We start from the raw sequence: 17,747 nt of genomic DNA on the forward strand, positions 1-17,747 counted from the left end.
GATAGTCGCCACATTAGCCCCCCCCCCCCTAGAGTGTGGAGCACAAACATAAATATTGGGGCATACATGTAAAGGGAACACCCAGGGGGGAGGGAGAGGGTGTTTAATCAGAAACCATACCTTACATTACATTACATTAGTAATTGAAGTCTTCGAGCCAGCGAGGGGGGCGGATGGTCCTGCCTGACCGGGTGAATCCTCGTACAGCAGTTGAGGGATCTGGGGAGGGGATGGTGGGTTGTGAGGGGCCAGGATAGCGGATCTGAATGCCTGTGGCGGTACGTAGGACTTTGACCGTTGATGGGTCAGTACCAACAGGCAAGGGGACAGACTGGAGGAGATGAATGTGAGTTAAGTTGACACTGGGGAAGCTGGCTTGTTCGTAGAAGATGTACACATTACCCGGCTGCATAACAAAAAACACATTAGAGCTGCAAATAAGATCTGTGTTGACATTCACTACCACTTCCTGATACGGGTTGACAGAATCTCCACACGAGTCGTCATCGGTGACATCACACGCTCTGAGGCTGGTCCCTGATACATCACTGAATCCTAACAGGGGAGAGGCGAGGGGCTACCTGTAGGAGGGTAAGTCATCACACGCATCACTCTGCCTAGGAATGTCACACGCACCTGTAGCACTGTCACACGACTGGGAGTGGGGAACGTCACACGTGTGGGAATGGGCGTCGCTCATCCATGGACTGTCGGTAGATGCCTCATGCGAGGTGGGTGCAGCAGGGGATGGGGTCTGACTGGGAGGGGTATCGGGCAGTTCTCCCAGAGTCCATGCAGGTTTGAGGCGGCAGACGGATACCGTTTGAGGCGTGCTGTTAATGAGCACTTCGAACGTGTTGGTACGCCGTGATATGACTCTGTGCGGGCCCGTATATGGAGGTCTGAGTGTCGGTCGGATGGTGTCATCACGCACCATGACGTGAGTGCATGACGCCAAGTCCTTATGCAGAAATACGGGAGGGGGCGTGTGTGGTCGAGGAGGCGGTATGCGGATGTTAGCAATTAGCTCCTTGACCTGCCCGACGAATGTCGAGTCGCAGATTTGATCTGGAGGAAGTGAAGGCTCAACTAACTCTGCTGGGAGTGTGAGGGGTTCTCCATACAGTACCTCTGCCAGGGATGTGCCAAGGTCCTCTTTGTACGCGGCCCGAACGCCTAACATTACCCATGGTAAGGCATCGGCCCACTCACCTCCGTGGCACATCAGGGAAGCTTTAAGCGTTCGGTGCCAGCGTTCCACAAGCCCATTGCTCTGGGGGTGATATGCTGTAGTCCTAAATCGTTTCACCCCACACAGTTCACAAAGCTGTCGGAAGAGGGCAGACTCGAACTGGCGGCCCTGGTCGGTGGTGACAGAGACTGGGCAGCCGAAGCGCGAGATCCACATTAACAGCAGGTCTTGGGCCACTGCATCGGCTGTGATAGTAGTGAGAGGAATTACCTCTACCCAGCGGGTAAACCTGTCAATTGCGGACAGTATGTAACGGAAGGGGCCTGAGGGGGGTAAGGGCCCGACGATATCGATGTGTATGTGCTGGAATCTTCTTTTTGCCACATCGAACATACCCATGGGGGGCTGTGCATGACGTCCTACTTTTGCGCGCTGACAAGCCACACATGCTCGTGCCCAACTGCGACACTGTTTTATCACCCCGGGCCAAGCAAAACGTTCAGATACCAGACGTGCGGAGGCGCGAATGCCAGGGTGTGCCAAGTCGTGGATACTATTAAATATGTCCCGGCGGAGAGGTGCAGGAATCACCGGGCGTATGCGTCCTGTTGAAATGTCGCACCAGATGGGTGATGAAAACCCAGGAAGTGTCCGTAACTCTAGTTTGAGTCCTGTTTTGATATCGGAACGCAATGCTGTGAGTTCAGTATCCTCTGTCTGCAATTTAGGGAGCTCACTGAGGTCCAGTTGTGAAGATAAAACCGACACCTGAGACAGAAAATCAGCGACGACATTGTCTGCGCCTCTGACGTAACGTATGTCATTCATAAACTGACATATAAGGTCCATATGCCTAAAACGTCTCGGGGATGAGTCCTTACCTGGGTTACGGAAAGCGTAAACCAATGGCTCGTGGTCGGTAAATACCACGAGATGGCGACCTTCGATATCGTCTTGGAAATATTTGATAGCAGCGTAAATAGCAAACAGTTCCCGGTCGAAGGTCGACCATTTACGTTGGGAAGCGGTCAGTTTGTGGGAGAAAAATCTGAGCAGCTGTACAACAGAACCCACGGATTGCTGGAGTACTGCCCCCACTGCTGTATCACTTGCGTCTGTAGTAAGCGAGATGGGAGCATCAGGAATGGGGTGAGCGAGCGTAACAGCTGTCTGTAAGGCTGACTTTAGATTATCAAATGCGCGACGCATATCTGGAGTCCACGTGACCGCCCGAGACCCTGATGTGTTTTTTCCTGCGAGGGCATCCGTCAGTGGGGCTTGTATGTCGGCGGCGCGGGGAATATGTTTACGGTAGTAATTTACCATTCCAAGGAAGCGGCGGAGGCCCTGAAAATCTTTGGGCAAAGGCACCGTACTAATGGCCTCCACCCGTTCAGTTAGGGGGCGGATGCCGTCGCCCGAAACTCTGTGGCCCAGAAAAGTGACACTGGTGCGGCGGAGTTGTGACTTAGTATTGTTCACTGCGATACCGTTTGCTTTTAATAGTTGGAGCACTGTATTTAAATGTTGTTCATGTTCCTCGAGGGAGGAAGAAAAAATTAACAAGTCGTCCAGGTACGCATATGCAAAGTCCAGTTTTCCAACCAGCGAGTCGATGAACCGTTGCCACGTCTGTGCAGCATTTTTAAGGCCGAATGGCATAAACAAATACTCGAACAACCCGAACGGGGTGATGATAGCGGTCTTTTCAACGTCCTCAGGTGCCATTGGCAGTTGGTGGTACGCCTTACGACAATCGACTACACTGAAAATTTGTGCCCCCATGCAGCTGGGAAGCAAAGTCTTGAATATTTGGGACGGGATAATTATCTAAAATTGTTCTGGCGTTAAGCGCCCGATAGTCACCGCAGAGGCGGAAAGTGTCATCTTTCTTAGGCACCAAATGAATGGGTGACGACCAACAACTAGAAGAAGGGCGGATAGTCTTATTATCTAAAAGTTCCTGAACAATAGCTTTGGCGTGTTTAAGTTTTTCCGGATTTAAACGCCTAGCCTTTGCACGTAGCGGTGGGCCTTCTGTGGTATTCATTCTGTGGACAGTACCGTTATTGATCGCGAACACCGATGGGGATGCTGGACCAGCACCCGTTGCACTGTGACTAACCTGTAATGCACACGTGTGTGTGTCCAAGGCCGGCAGTTCAGCAGCAGTGGCGGTGATCCACTGGTAGTCCTTGTCGAAGAGCTCGGTGGGGTACCTGGTAGCGTCGCGGGTACAGCTTCCGTCTGGTGGTAGAAATGTCACGCGGCGTTGGCTGCAGGTGTGAGGAAGTGGTGCGGGGGTTGGGGGCGTGGCCGTGTGCGACAGCTGGGCGGTCTGCTTACGTGCGTCCGTGAGCTTGGCTTGCACGGCGGCGATGCGTAAGCGGAGGGCCCCATTGCTGTCCCGAAGTTCGTCGTTGTGTGATCTAAGAGAAAGCACTGCAACAGCAGTTTCCGCTAGCTCACACAGCAGAATGGCGCTTTCGGATGAGAGGGGTAAGATATCTGAACCGGTGGTACGGTCTCCCGAGTTAAAGGTTAGTGTACCTCGTTGTAGGTCGGGTGACAGTGCGTGGGCTAAGAGAAAATCTACCCCAAGCACGGGTTCATCCACATCCGCGATAACGAAAGTCCACTGTAAGGGCGTATTAATGTCCTGCAGTTTAAGGCTTAAATTCGTTATTCCATGAGAGCGGATCAGGGAATTATTGGCGGCTCGAAGCGGGGGGCAAGGCTGAAGCTCGAATTTAATACCTGCGGACAAAGGTATCACACTAACCTCGGCCCCCGTGTCGACTAGAAATGAAAGGCAAGACACTGCATCTTTCACGTACAAGCGTCCTGGCGCGTGAGGAGAAGAAGTATTTATTGATAGGCGTCTGTGCGGTTCAACGCGGCCCGTAGCGCCTGAATTGGGTCGCGTTATTAGTTTGGGAACGCGCATGGAGAACGACAGTTCTTAGCCGCGTCGCAAAAGCGGGAGTGGAAATAACACCAAGCGGGGCGGTGCGTGGCGTCGCCCGTCGTGCTGGTTGAGGTCGAAGCGGCAGTGGAGGGGGACTTGTTTGTAGTTCCCTCCGATGGCGACGCTGCAGTAGTGCTGGTAAGAGAGGAGTTACTGCGGCGGTTGCCAGGCGGCGTTGGCTCCGCGCGCATGCGTGGAGCGAGTCGTGCGCACTCTGTACTGCAGGATGGGAATTGCCGCGCAGGTGTGCCAACCCCTGAGGCCTGAGGGCACCCTGGGGGGGGGGGGCATGCGGGGGGGGGGGCAGAATGTTGTAAACCTGGTCTGCGATCTTCAGTTTGGCATCTAGTGGGGCCGAAGTTACATGTAGAAGGTGAAGTTGAACATGCGGGGGAAGTTTCAGCAACCAGATGGTCCAAAGTGTAATGTCCGACATGTGATGCGTGTCAATCATAGCGCGGAGATGACGCCAGAGTTGCGACGAGGACCTGGATCCCAGCGATTCCTGACTGATGAGGCGGATAGCTTCCTCTGTCGATGTGGATAGTCGCTCGAGGATGGTGCGTCGGGCGAACGCATATTTGTCCGTAGCGGGGGGCGAAGCCACAATGTCGCAGATCAGATCCAGTTCGTCATGGAGGTGACACAGTAAGCATAGGAACTTCGAATTGTCGTCGGCGACGCCGTGTAGCTGCAGGATGTGGTCGACCAAGGTAAACCATGTGCGTGGGTGATCCTTGCGAAGGGGTGGTAGCTTCGGCCAACGGGTGGGAAAGTCTTGACATAAATGTTTATCAGAAACTGTCTCTCCCTGTCCATAGTTCTGCAACGTAATTGTCTCGGGTGCAGTAGCGGTGCACCAGCTTCCGCCACTGTCAGTGGCACGCGGCACGGTAGGCGTGGCTGGCTCGACCTTGGTCGAGAAATCAACGAATCGAGCGGTCGACGGAGTAACGCCGACGGGCGTAGAATGGACCGGCGCGGTAGAATCGACCATAGTCGACCGATGTGCGGCGAACGACGGAATACAGTTTCCGGGCCCCTCCCCTACAGGTGCATTAAAATAGTTAAAATCACCTAATGTTTGTGGAACACACGCGGCAGGAACGGCGTGTGCCGTCGGAAACACTCGTAAAGCGGACGCTGGTGGTGTAGGGGGGGTTGGTGCAAAATCCGGAGTTCCGGCAGAAATATGAACTCTCCTGTCTTGAGCGTCCGGCTCGATTTGTACAGTCACTGATTCGGGTGGAAAATTCACACTTGCACTTGGGAAACCTGTAAACTTAGTCACTGGGGTTTGAGCACATTGTGTCGGCTGTTGAGCACTTGGAACACGTGGCTGTGGAATTGTATAAACACTGTCCTGTTGAGTACAGCTAATCAATGTGTTCGGAAACTGCGTAGAGCTATTGCGGACGGCTGGTGGATAATTGTAAAACCATGCCGAAGCGTCCGTTGGAACACTTAGTTGGCACGTGGTCGGTGTAGCAGGCGGCAAGCGCTCCATTGTGTACTGTTCGACGGTATAAGATTTCGTGTAGCACTCGCGAACAAAATTCGGGGTCACCAGTATGGGTAAGCATTGTAGGGTTGCCGAATCCAATGATGCACGCTACACCACATGTAATAAACACTATTTTTATTTCTCGTAAGCACACATATACAGTTGTTTACATTCTGAATTCTCGGTACACGTCCGTACACTTTCGCGCGCGACCACAGACTGCGGCAAAGAGCTTGCCAAAAACAAAGATATTAACCGCGACTTGGTCGATAGTCGCCACATAGTTGTATGTGATAGTGTTAGGGACCTATCATTGGGTACCTAAATACCTAAATAATTTTACAAATCATCCCACATCAAACAATATTTTACATTTTGGATCTTTTCAGGTTGAATATTTTAACATTTACACTTTGATCTTGCTAGCATGGCCTTTAATGCTCAGAATTTTTGATTGAAATTAACTTTAAACAAACATTTAAACAAAATGCTACTGGTATCAGTGCCCAAAAGCCAGACTGATTTGTAACATTTTCCCTAAGGCTTTCTCTACGCTACAAATGTCGCAGGTGACATTACCTTTTGCTTAGGGTACTCAGCTGCTGTGGATGGCTGATGTCACCCTCTCAGAGCCATATTTAAGGCCAGTAACAATTTAGCTTTTCAAACTCTTGTTGTACCTAGCTATATTATACCTAGCTATAAGCTCCTGACATGAGCCCCTCCTTGCCCCTCTATATGTGGGCCTATGGAATTTTCATCATTATTTCTAATGTTTTCCACTTAAATTTTTAATTTTTAGTGACTGAGCACAATTCGTTGTGGCCTGTGTTATGGGCAGGATTGCCACATTAGTTGAATTAGTTTGCTTCCATGGAAAGTGATGACAAAGAAGCTACTATGTGCCACTTCACACAATCATTAAGTAACATGGGAGAGGAATGATGTGTCTGCTGCTGCAGTATCAATCTCAGACTGCATGCTCTCTCTGCATTGGCTGTCAGCTAGCTATGACGTGAATGATCTCCTCTCTTTGCTTATTTTTTAGATTTCATGCCGACACAAAACTAACATCTGTCCATGATCTTTTGGCTGAAGACCTCACAGGGCAGTTCAGGTATTCACATCTGTATCCATGAAGAAAATGTATCTAGACATTTCTTAAATCACTCTTTTATTTTGACACTCTCTGCTGATGCTCGCATTCCTGCTTGTCTCAACCAGGAGTCACTCTGCTCTTAACCTGTCCTTTGACTGAGTACTGTCTTCATGTGCATAGATTCTTTCTCCACTGACACAACCCTCAGATTGATGTAAATAACTTCATTAGTTATAATCCTCTATGGACTAATTTACACAGATAAGAAGTTCCAGTAAATTTGTATTAAATGGTCTTTCACCTCTGATACATAAAAGACACTTGCACCAGCAGTTAGTGTTATTTCAGAATTGAATACCCATCAAATAATTCACAAACCAAATTTACATACTGCCCCACTAAACACACAGAAATATCAATTTAATTCAGTATGATCTGAGGAAAGCTGGAATATGTAATCAATATGTATTACATATCGATACATATTATGTATCGAAAGCATTTTGTCATGAAACTTAAAACTTTTGTCATTCAGTGTGAAACTAATATCAGTTGCCCACCCCCTCCCCTCCTCAGTTAGCATCTTGTATATACTCTTGGGTATTGTGTTTGGAATTTTCATAGAGAGTAGTGGTTTCAGTCTGAGATACTCTGGTAAACAGAAAATAATACAAGCCTCCATATCATTACATCAATATATTACATAGATGTGACTGTTTTCTACAATTTTTCATCACAGTCTCTCAGGTGAGGTATCCCCACTTACAGCTTCTATGTAACTAAAGTATCATTGTACTTACGCTATGTTGTCTCTGACAGGTAGCCATTATTGGTTGTATATACCATGTCCTTTACTTTAGGTCTTAAGTTGTATGAAGAGTTTGATTGTAATATGGTAAGTTTTAGTTTGTTGCATGGTTGATCTTGTTAAGATACCTTGTTTATCACATATTTCCAACATATTGTTGGTGGAAGAGCAACCACTGCAATACTGCAAAAGTATATGTTTTAGTCTATTTCACACATATAATTGGGAGGTGATGCAATGGCTGCATGCCAGGAGATGACCAGGAGACCATACTGTGCACCAAAACTAGTAGCCAATTGCCAGAATGAATAAATTCTGACTATAGACTAAAATATGTACTTTCCAATAGTCCATGTAAAATATTTTTGTCCTGAAATATATTAGGATTTTTGTTTGTGTCTTGTCACTACCAGGACATGTGATAGGTACTTGATTAGTGATTTCTTTATATCTTGCAACTGTTTCATGGAACATTATTGCTTTATTCCCCTTTTTTATTAATGAATTTTATATCATTATTGTTTGGTTTTGTTCACATGATGCTGTATTCATTATATTTTTATGTAGGAAATCCCTAATGTTTTTTGCTGTCTTTGTTTCCTTATGTACTTTTAGCTGAACACATGATGTTATTAACACCCTACTTATGTTAGTGGTTGTATACGCTGTACTTGCTTGTTTGTGAGGCGTTATCTGCCAATTTCCTGCCACCAATCTCTTATGAGGAACAGATGGGAGATTGTAATTATATGTGCAATGATAATTGTATTATTCAATGTCTGCTGATTATTACTGGTGATGTAGATGGTTTCCTTGACATTAAATTTCAAGTAATGCAGATCCTTGCTCACTGTACGCAGAACGTGATATAATAGAAATTTTTTATCTGTATATGGTTGCTTTTATTTCATCCCTCCAGTCTTCATGTAGTTTGCTGTGTACGATGTACATCTTTTATAATGTGAAAAGGTTACTAATTTTATCTTCTTATGTTAACTTACTCACATTATTGCAGTGTGTTGTAACAGTCCTTAAATCTTGTAACTTCAGATCTTTAAAACTTCAGATGTGTTGTGTATACTAATTATTGTTCCTGCTTCCTAAATAATCTCCCTCCTGCTTGACACAGGACTAAATATGAAAATTCTATCACTAAACTTTTATTATTACCGGCATTCTGGCAAGAGTGGCCAGAGATAGTGATCATGTGTGTGTGTGTGTGTGTGTGTGTGTGTGTGTGTGTGTGTGTGTGTGCGCTTTCTTCTGTGAATGTGTGTGTTTTCTTTTCTGTAGAAGGCTATGGCTGAAAGCTAAATGTGTAACAGTCTTTCATTGTGCCTTTCCGCAACTCAACAGCTCATATTTATGGTGAGTAGCAATCTAAACTTTTCATGGTACCGGTACTGTTGATATTCCTACCAGGACTTTCCATTGTGTTATTAATACTGTGGCATTGCACTTATATTGAGACAATACACCATAGCAGATACATAGTATATTGATTTTTAGTTGTGAACTGTACAATGTCTGTGGCAAAAAGTTTCATTTCTATGCAGTGCTTTGCTGCACAACGCTTACTTGTTAATTGCATCATGTGGTTAACTCTTATTAGGGCTTCCAGTCTTGATGCAAGAGTGTGGTATAGCATCGTGATATAGCCTTACTGTGTAACTAGGCTAGTAATTCTAATTCTTTACGTTTAATTACAGATATAATTTCTAATATGTTGTAGTGACCTCAGCAGTCAACACATCAGTTGTACAGAGTGAAATCTGATTCAGTATGTGATATCTTGAGTTTTTTTCAGTTATTCATCTCGTTATGCTCAGTGTGGAACTCTGAATCACATGTTGCTGAGTATGCAGTCACAGCTTACCAAGCAAACAAAATCCTATAACGTCATGTAGAGAGAAATTTTTTATGTTGCCATGACACTGAAGTCTTTGGTCATGTAACTATTTCTTCGATTGTTTTCTGTTTCTTTGATCTTGAATTGTTTGGACCCATTTATAACTTATTGCAGAAAATTCTATGTGTTGTTCCATATGTTACGATGTTCTTCATCTGGCAAAAAAACCTTCGATTTTTTTCTGTTTTGTTTTCCTGTAGCAAGAGCAGGCATTGCCCCAGGAGTAAACAGTGACTGTTGGTTTTATCATAAAATATGATATAAGTACTTATTTTACTCATTGTACTCACGTTCACGTAAGACTAAGTTCATTTCTCAGGTTTCACTACAACATTTGAACATCATGCTCATGGTATTATGTTTCTTAGCTCATGCTGCATGATGTTTATATTAATGACCTGTTTTAACAATTAGTTAATTTTGTAAGTTGTTTTTGAAATAAATAATATATGTACACATGGGCATGTTATGATATTACAACCTGACATAAAATGTGGTTACTGTTATACTTTTGAGTTTCATATCTTTACTTAAGGGGGAAAACCAAGATACATTCTGAATTCCTGTTTCATTTCCACTTGGAATTATCTAAGTACCAGTTATCATTCTGTAAGATTTGTCTAACATCTGCATCTACATCTACATGGATATTCCGCAAATCACATTTAAGTGCCTGGCAGAAGGTTCATTGAACAATTCTCTATTATTCCTGTCTCATATAGCGCACGGAAAGAACGAACACCTATATCTTCCCATATGAGCTCAGATTTCCGTTATTTTATCTTGGTGATCATTTATCCCTATGTATGTCGGTGTCAACAAAATATTTTCACATTTGGAGGAGAAAGTTGGTGACTGGAATTTCGTGAGAAGATTCCATCGCAACGAGAAATGTCTTTCTTTTAATGATGTCCAGCCCAAATCCTATATCATTTCAGTGACACTCTCTCCCATATTTCATGATAATACAAAACGTGCTGTCATTCTTTGAACTTTTTTGATGTACTCTGTCAATCCTGTCTGGTAAGGATCCCACACTGTGCAGCAGTATTCTAAAAGAGGAAGGACAAGTGTAGTTTAGGCAGTCTCCTTAGTAGATCTGTTACATTTCTTAAGTGTCCTGCCAATAAAACGCAGCCTTTGGTTAGCCTTCCTTACAACATTTTTTATGTGTTCCTTCCAATTTAAGTCATTTGTAAGTGTAATTCCTAGTTATTTAGTTGAATTTACAGCCTTTAGATTTTACTGATTTATCATGTAACCAAAATTTAATGAATTCCTTTTAGCACTCATGTGGATGACCTCACACTTTTCGTTATTTATGGGCAACTGCCAATTCTCGCATCATTCAGATATCTTTTCTAAACTGATTTGCAATTTGTTTTGATCTTCTGATGACTTTGTAAGTCAATAAATGACAGCGTCATCTGCAAACAACCAAAGACGGCTGCTCAGATTGTCTCTCAAATCATTTATATAGATAAGTAACAGCAAAGGGCCTATAACACTACCGTGGGGAACACCAGAAGTGACTTCTGTTTTACTCAATGACTTTCCATCATTTACTATGAACTGTGATGTCTCTGACAGGAAATCATAAATCCGGTCACATAACTGAGACAATATTCCATATGCACGTAATTTCACTACAAGCTGCTTGTGTGGTACAGTGTCAAAAGCCTTCTGGAAATCCAGAGAAACAGAATTGACCTGAAATTCCTTTTCAATAACACTCAACACTTCATGCGAATAAAGAGCTAGTTTGTTTCACAAGAAAGATGCTTTCCAAACCCACGTTGACTGTGCGTCAATAGACCATTTTATTCGGAGTAATTCATAATGTTCGAACACAATATGTGTTACAAAATCCTGCTGCATATTGATGTTAATGATATGGGCCTGTAATTAAGTGGATTACTCCTACTACCTTTCTCGAATACTGGTGTGACCTGTGCAACTTTCCACTCTCTGGGTACGGATCTTTCGTCGAGCGAACAGTTGTATATGATTGCTAAGTATGGAGCTAATGCATAAGCATACTCCGAAAGGAACCTAATTGGTATACTGTCTGGACCAGAAGACTTGCTTTTATTAAGTGATTTAAGTTGCTTCACTACTCTGAGTTCTATGTTACTCATGTCGGCAGCTGTTCTTGATTCGAATTCTGGAATATTTACTTCATCTTCTTTTTCGAAGGCATTTTGGAAGGCTGTGCTTAGTAACTCTGCTTTGGCAGCATTGTCTTTGATAGTATCTCCATTGCTATCATGCAGAGAAGGCATTGATTATTTCTTGCCGATAACGTACTTCACATACGACCAGAATCTGTCTGGATTTTCTGCCATATTTCAAGACAAAGTTTCGTTGTGGAAACTGTTATACGCATCTCGCATTGAATTCCATGCTAAATTTCAAGCTTCTGTAAAACATCGCCAATCTTGGGGATTTTGTGTCTGTTTAAATTTGGCATGTTTGTTTCTGCAGCGGTGTTCTGACCCTTTTTGTGTACGGAGGAGGATCAGCACCATCGTTTGTTAATTTATTTGGTATCAATCTCTCAATTGCTGCCAATACTATTTCTTTGAATTCAAGCCACATTTGGTCTACACTTATATTATTAATTTGGAAGGAGTGGAGATTGTCTCTCAGAAAACATCAAGCGAATTTTTATCTGCTTTTTTTGAATAGGTATATTTTTCGTTTATTTTTGGAGGATTTGGGGGTTATAATATTCAATGTCGCTATGACAACCCTGTGTTCACTAATCCCTGTATCCATTTTGATATTGTTATTAACTCAGGATTATTTGTTGCTATGAGGTCAAGTGTGTTTTCACAACCATTTACTATTCACGTGGGCTCTTGAACTGACTGCTCAAAATAATTTTCAGAGATTGCATTTAGAACAATTTCAGATGATGTTTTATGCATACCTCCAGAATTAAACATGTATTTTCACCAACATATCAAGGGTAAATTAAAGTCATCACCAACTATAAACTTATGAGTCGGGTTCGTGTTTGAAATCAAACTCAAGTTTTCTTTGAACTTTCAGCAACTGTATCATCTGAGTTTGGAGGTCGGTAAAAGGATCCAATTATTATTTCATTCCAGTTGTCAACAGTCACCTCTGCCCATACTAACTCACAGGAACTATCTACTTCTATTTCGCTACAAGATAAACTACTTCTAACAGCAATAAACACGTCACCGCCAACCATGTTCAGCCTGTCCTTTGAGAACATTGTTAGATTCTTCGCAAAAATTTTGGCTGAGCTTATATCCAGCTTTAGCCAGCTTTCAGTGCCTATAACAATCTGAGCATCAGTGCTTTCTATTAATGCTTGGAGCTCTGGTACTGCCCCAACACAGCTACGAACTACGACAATTGACAACTGTTATCCTGATGGTTCCTGTATCTACGTTCTTCCTGTGTTTGTCTTGCACCATTTGTGGCTGAAGCCCTTCTTGTGTTTTCCCAGAGACACTCTAACCTAAAAAATTGTCCAGACCATGCCACACAGCCCCTGGTACCTGTGTAGCTGCCTCCTGCGTATAGTGGACACCTTACCTATTCAGCAGAACCCGAAATCCAATCACCCTTTGGTGCAAGTCGAGGAATCTGCAGCCCACATGGTGGCAGAACTGTCTGAGCCTCTGATTCAGGCCATTCAGTCAGCTCTGTACCAGAGGTCCGCAATTGGTCCTGTCGATTATGCTGCAAATGGGCAGCTCTGCTTTCATCTTGCAAGCAAGACTGGCAGCCTTTACCACTTCTGTTAGCTGCTCGAAACCAGAGAGAATCTCTTCTGATCCAAAGTGACACACTTCATTGGTACTGACTTGAGCAACCACTTGCAGTTGGCTGCACCCTGTGCTCTTTATGGAATCCAGGAGGACCCGTTTCACATCTGGAATTACTCCACCTGGTATGCACATGGAGTGCACATTGGTTTTCTTTCTCTTCTTAGCAGCCATGTCCCTAGGGAGCCCCATAATACGCCTAACGTTGGAGCTCCCAACTATCAATAATCCCACCCTCTGTGATTGTCCAGATCTTGCAGGCTGAGAGGTTTCCCACGAAACAGGACAGGCGACAGCATTTGGCTCAACAGCAGTGTCAGCCGCAGACAGCACCTGGAACCTGTTTGGCAGACAAACCAGGGAGGCCTCCAGAGGAGATGGATCAACCTCAGTGCAAGCAATAACTGGGATGGCCACCAGTGAGGACCGATCAGAGGACTCGTATGTGCTGGATGTCCGTTGGATCGCCATGGCCAGCCCACAACAGTGGTGCCTATCCACCGCAGCCTCAAGCTGTGTAACCGAAGCCACCACAGCCTGAAGCTGAGAGTGAAGTGTCACCAACTCAGCTCACAACCACACACAACAATCGCAGTCCCTGTCCATACTAAAGACCGTGGAAAACTAAACTATGCAGATAAACGGACTATCGGCACATGCTGCGCAACTCTACTGTAGGCTCTGACGAAAACGCAGGAACTGTGTCTAATAAATTAGATTAATATGCAGAGATTCAAAAACCTAACTGCTGAAGCACACAGGTGAAACTGAATAATTCACCCCTGATTAGGAACCTGTAATATGTCACAAAATCAGTTTACTTTCCGATGCAAACGGAAATGCGAGAGCTATGGCTATTAGGTATTAAATTTACATGCAGAAACTCGAGAAACTGAACCTTTAAAGCACACAAATGATGATATAAAATTCGCTCCTGGTTAAGAATTCATAAAAGTCACAATATCGGTTACTTCCCTGTTGCTGCTTGTGTCTCGGCCAGCTACTGCTGCCTAACAGTTTTGGTTAAATCAGTTTCTGTTTCATTTTCTTTCTGTATTTGCTACTGTCTTGGTTTTTATGTTTTGCAATTAACATGCAATTATCATAATGACAGTTGTCATTCTGTAACTACACTGAAGAGCCAAAGAAACTGGTACACCTGCCTAATATTGTGTAAGGCCCCCGTGAGCATGCAGAAGTGCCACAATATGACGCGGAATGGACTTGACTAATGTCTGGAGTAGTGCTGGAGGGAATTGACACCATGAATCCTGCAGGCCTGCCCATAAATCTGTAAGAGTATGAGTGGGTGGAGATCTCTTCTGAACAGCACATTGCAAGGCATCTCAGATATGCTCAATAATCTGCATTTTCAACTTTTCGCATAATGATGAATAGTTCATTAAATTGCGAGCATGCAGCCATGCAAACAAAATTTCTTCTACTGATATTTCAGTAGCATATTGTCTGGCCATCTTCAGAGTAAGTCACAAGGCTGACGACAAGGTGCCAAGCGCAGCCTTATATTCTCCATTGTGGCAGCAGGTGCCTGCGAGTTACAGACGCTGGTTGGCAATAAAGAGATATGTCTCTGGTGAAGGCGTACGGACATTTGATTTGCTTATCAATGTATGTTCAGCGGCGATGAAACCATGATGACTTCTCTGCAGTTTAATTATCCCAAGAGCCAGATTCCATGCCTTGTCCAGATTAAAACCATTATCTCTATTTATCACATTTTTAGCTAATCTACTTTCTATAGCTTCCTTGAAGACAGAATCCCAAAAGGAAAAGGTGGATGTTAGAAACTTCACATCACTGTAGTTCATGGAATGCCCTGTATCAATACAATGTTCAGCCACAGATGACTTGTCTGGCTGTGACAAGCATGTGTATCTTTGACGTTCCACACATTTCTCATGAATGGTGCATGTTGTCTAACCTATGTATGACTTCTCACAATTTCCACAAGGAATCTGATACTCACCCACCTAATGATGTATAAATCATCCTTTACAGAGCCAAGTAAAGCTGCAATCTTTGTGGGTGGCCAGAAGATCACCTTAACACAGCGTTTCTCAAGAATAGGGCCTATCTTTGAAGGAAGAGCACCCACATTGGGCAAAAATGCACTTGATCTGAAGGAATTACTATCTTCTTTCCCATCACATACCTGCATTCTAGGTTTTACACTGAATGGTGTACGAGTTTATTGTGGAGAAAATCCATTCGCTTTAAAAATGCTCTTGAGGTATGTGAGCTCTTCTTGCAAATTATCTTTATCGGATATACAGTGCATTCTACACACTAAGGTCTTAGGGACACCTGTTGTCTGTAAAGGGTGATAGCAGCTACTGGTATGTAGATATAGATTTGTATGTGTAGTTTTATGATATACGGCATGTGCTAATGTTCCATTAACTTTACGGCGCACAACAACATCCAAAAAGGGGAGGCAGCCGTCTTTTTCTATTTCCATATTAATTTGATACTAGCATGGATAGAATTCACACGCTCAAAAAATCAATGTAATTTAGCCATCCCATGAACCATACTACAAGTGTGTCAACCACGTACCTCCAAAAGACCATTGGTTTAAAACTTGCTGAGTCCAGTGCCTTGTCCTCGAAGTCTTCCATAAATAAATTAGCTACCAGAGGGGAGAGGATGTTTCCCATTGCAATTCCATCAACTTGCTCATAAAATTCAACATTAGACTGGACATATGATGACAAAAGCACATGTTCAAATAAGGCAATGATGTTCTTCTCAAAATGTTGGCTGATAAGAGATAAAGAATTCTTTAGAGGTATCTTGGTATATAATGATCCACGTCAAAACTAATGAGCAATCTGTACTATTTAGCCTGACATTGCTGAGTTTGTGAATACGAATGTGGTGACTACATTTTGCTACCAATAAGCTCCTTGAGTTTCTTACTGAAGTGCCAGTATCATGGAGTTGTTCCAAAATTTGCAAGGCTGGTTCACTCTGTCAAGGATGCTGCAGTAAATAGACTTTTACACAGGGCTGGTTCTGCTATTATCAGAGAAAGAATTCATTTTACTCTTTGGAAGTTGGACATCATTTCTGAACACCTGTGTCATCTGCATTTGAAGACAGCAGCTGTTTTATCTCCCGACTCATGGAACTGGATTGATGGCACAACATGGGCTAAGTCTGACTGGGTTCGTGAAGTGGCTACAGAAAGACAGATTGCCAAGTATAGCCGATTAGACCAGCCTTATGAGGTGGACTCTGTTATCCAACATCCTCTCATAAATTTGATGGGTAATGATTTGGATGAAGCTATGTTATCTGTCCTAGGTAAAGGGCTAAATTTTGCCCCTACTCCAAAGAGTAGAGTTGTATCCATGTCAGAGGTCCAATATCACTCCAACTGCACACCATTACAGAGCCTCCACCAGCTTGAACAGTCTCCTGCTGACATGCATGGTCGATGGGAGGTTGTCTCCATACCTGTACACTTCCATCCACTCAATACAATTTGAAATGAGACACATCCAACCAGACAACATGTTTTCAGTCATCAAAAGTCTAATGTCAGTCTTAACTGCCCCAGGTGAGGTGTATAGCTTTGCATCATGCAGTCATCAAGGGTACATGAGTGGGCCTTCGGCTCCAAAACCCATGTCAATGGTGTTTCGTAGATGGTTTAGATGTTGACACTTGTTGAGGCCCAGCATTGAAATCTGCAGCAATTCATGGAAGGGTTGCACTTCTGTCATGTTGAATGATTCTCTTCAGTCATCATTGATCCTGTTCTTGCAGGACATTTTTGTGGACGCAGTGATGTCAGATATTTGATGTTTTACTGAGTTCCTGATGTTCATGATACACTCATGAAATGGCCATGTGGGAAAGTCCCCACTTCATTGCTACCTCAGAGATGCTGTGACCCATCATTCATGCGCCAACTGTAACACACGTTCAAACTCACTCACATCTTGATAACCTGCCACTGTAGCAGCAGTAACTGATCTAATAACAGCGCCAGCCACTTGTTGTCTTATATTGGTATTGCTGACTACAGCACCATATTCTGCCTGTTTACATATCTCTGTATTTGAATATGCATGCCTGTACCAGTTTCTTTGGTGCTTCAGTGTATAATGTCAAAGAATATTGGTCAAATTAATTATGTGAAGTACTTTAAGTTACACCTCTGTTTTGTTGACCGCATATGTCCATGTTTGGTACACTAATTGCTTTGTCCTTAAGCTTACTACATGGTGATCAGCTATCATTTGCTATCCTAGTGGGTTACACATAGCCTTTTCTATGTAAAGTGTTTATTGTCTTTCTATATATGCAACAGCTGTGAAGAGTTTAAATGTAAAATGTTGTCCACCATGTCAGAAATTATGATGCCATGGTGAGTAATATTAATCTTTTTTGTAAGTGTTACTTTGTTTACAGCCTATAACCTAATGATGTATGTCC

Source organism: Schistocerca piceifrons, chromosome 5 (genome assembly GCF_021461385.2).
Source record: "Schistocerca piceifrons isolate TAMUIC-IGC-003096 chromosome 5, iqSchPice1.1, whole genome shotgun sequence".
Taxonomy (NCBI): domain Eukaryota; kingdom Metazoa; phylum Arthropoda; class Insecta; order Orthoptera; family Acrididae; genus Schistocerca; species Schistocerca piceifrons.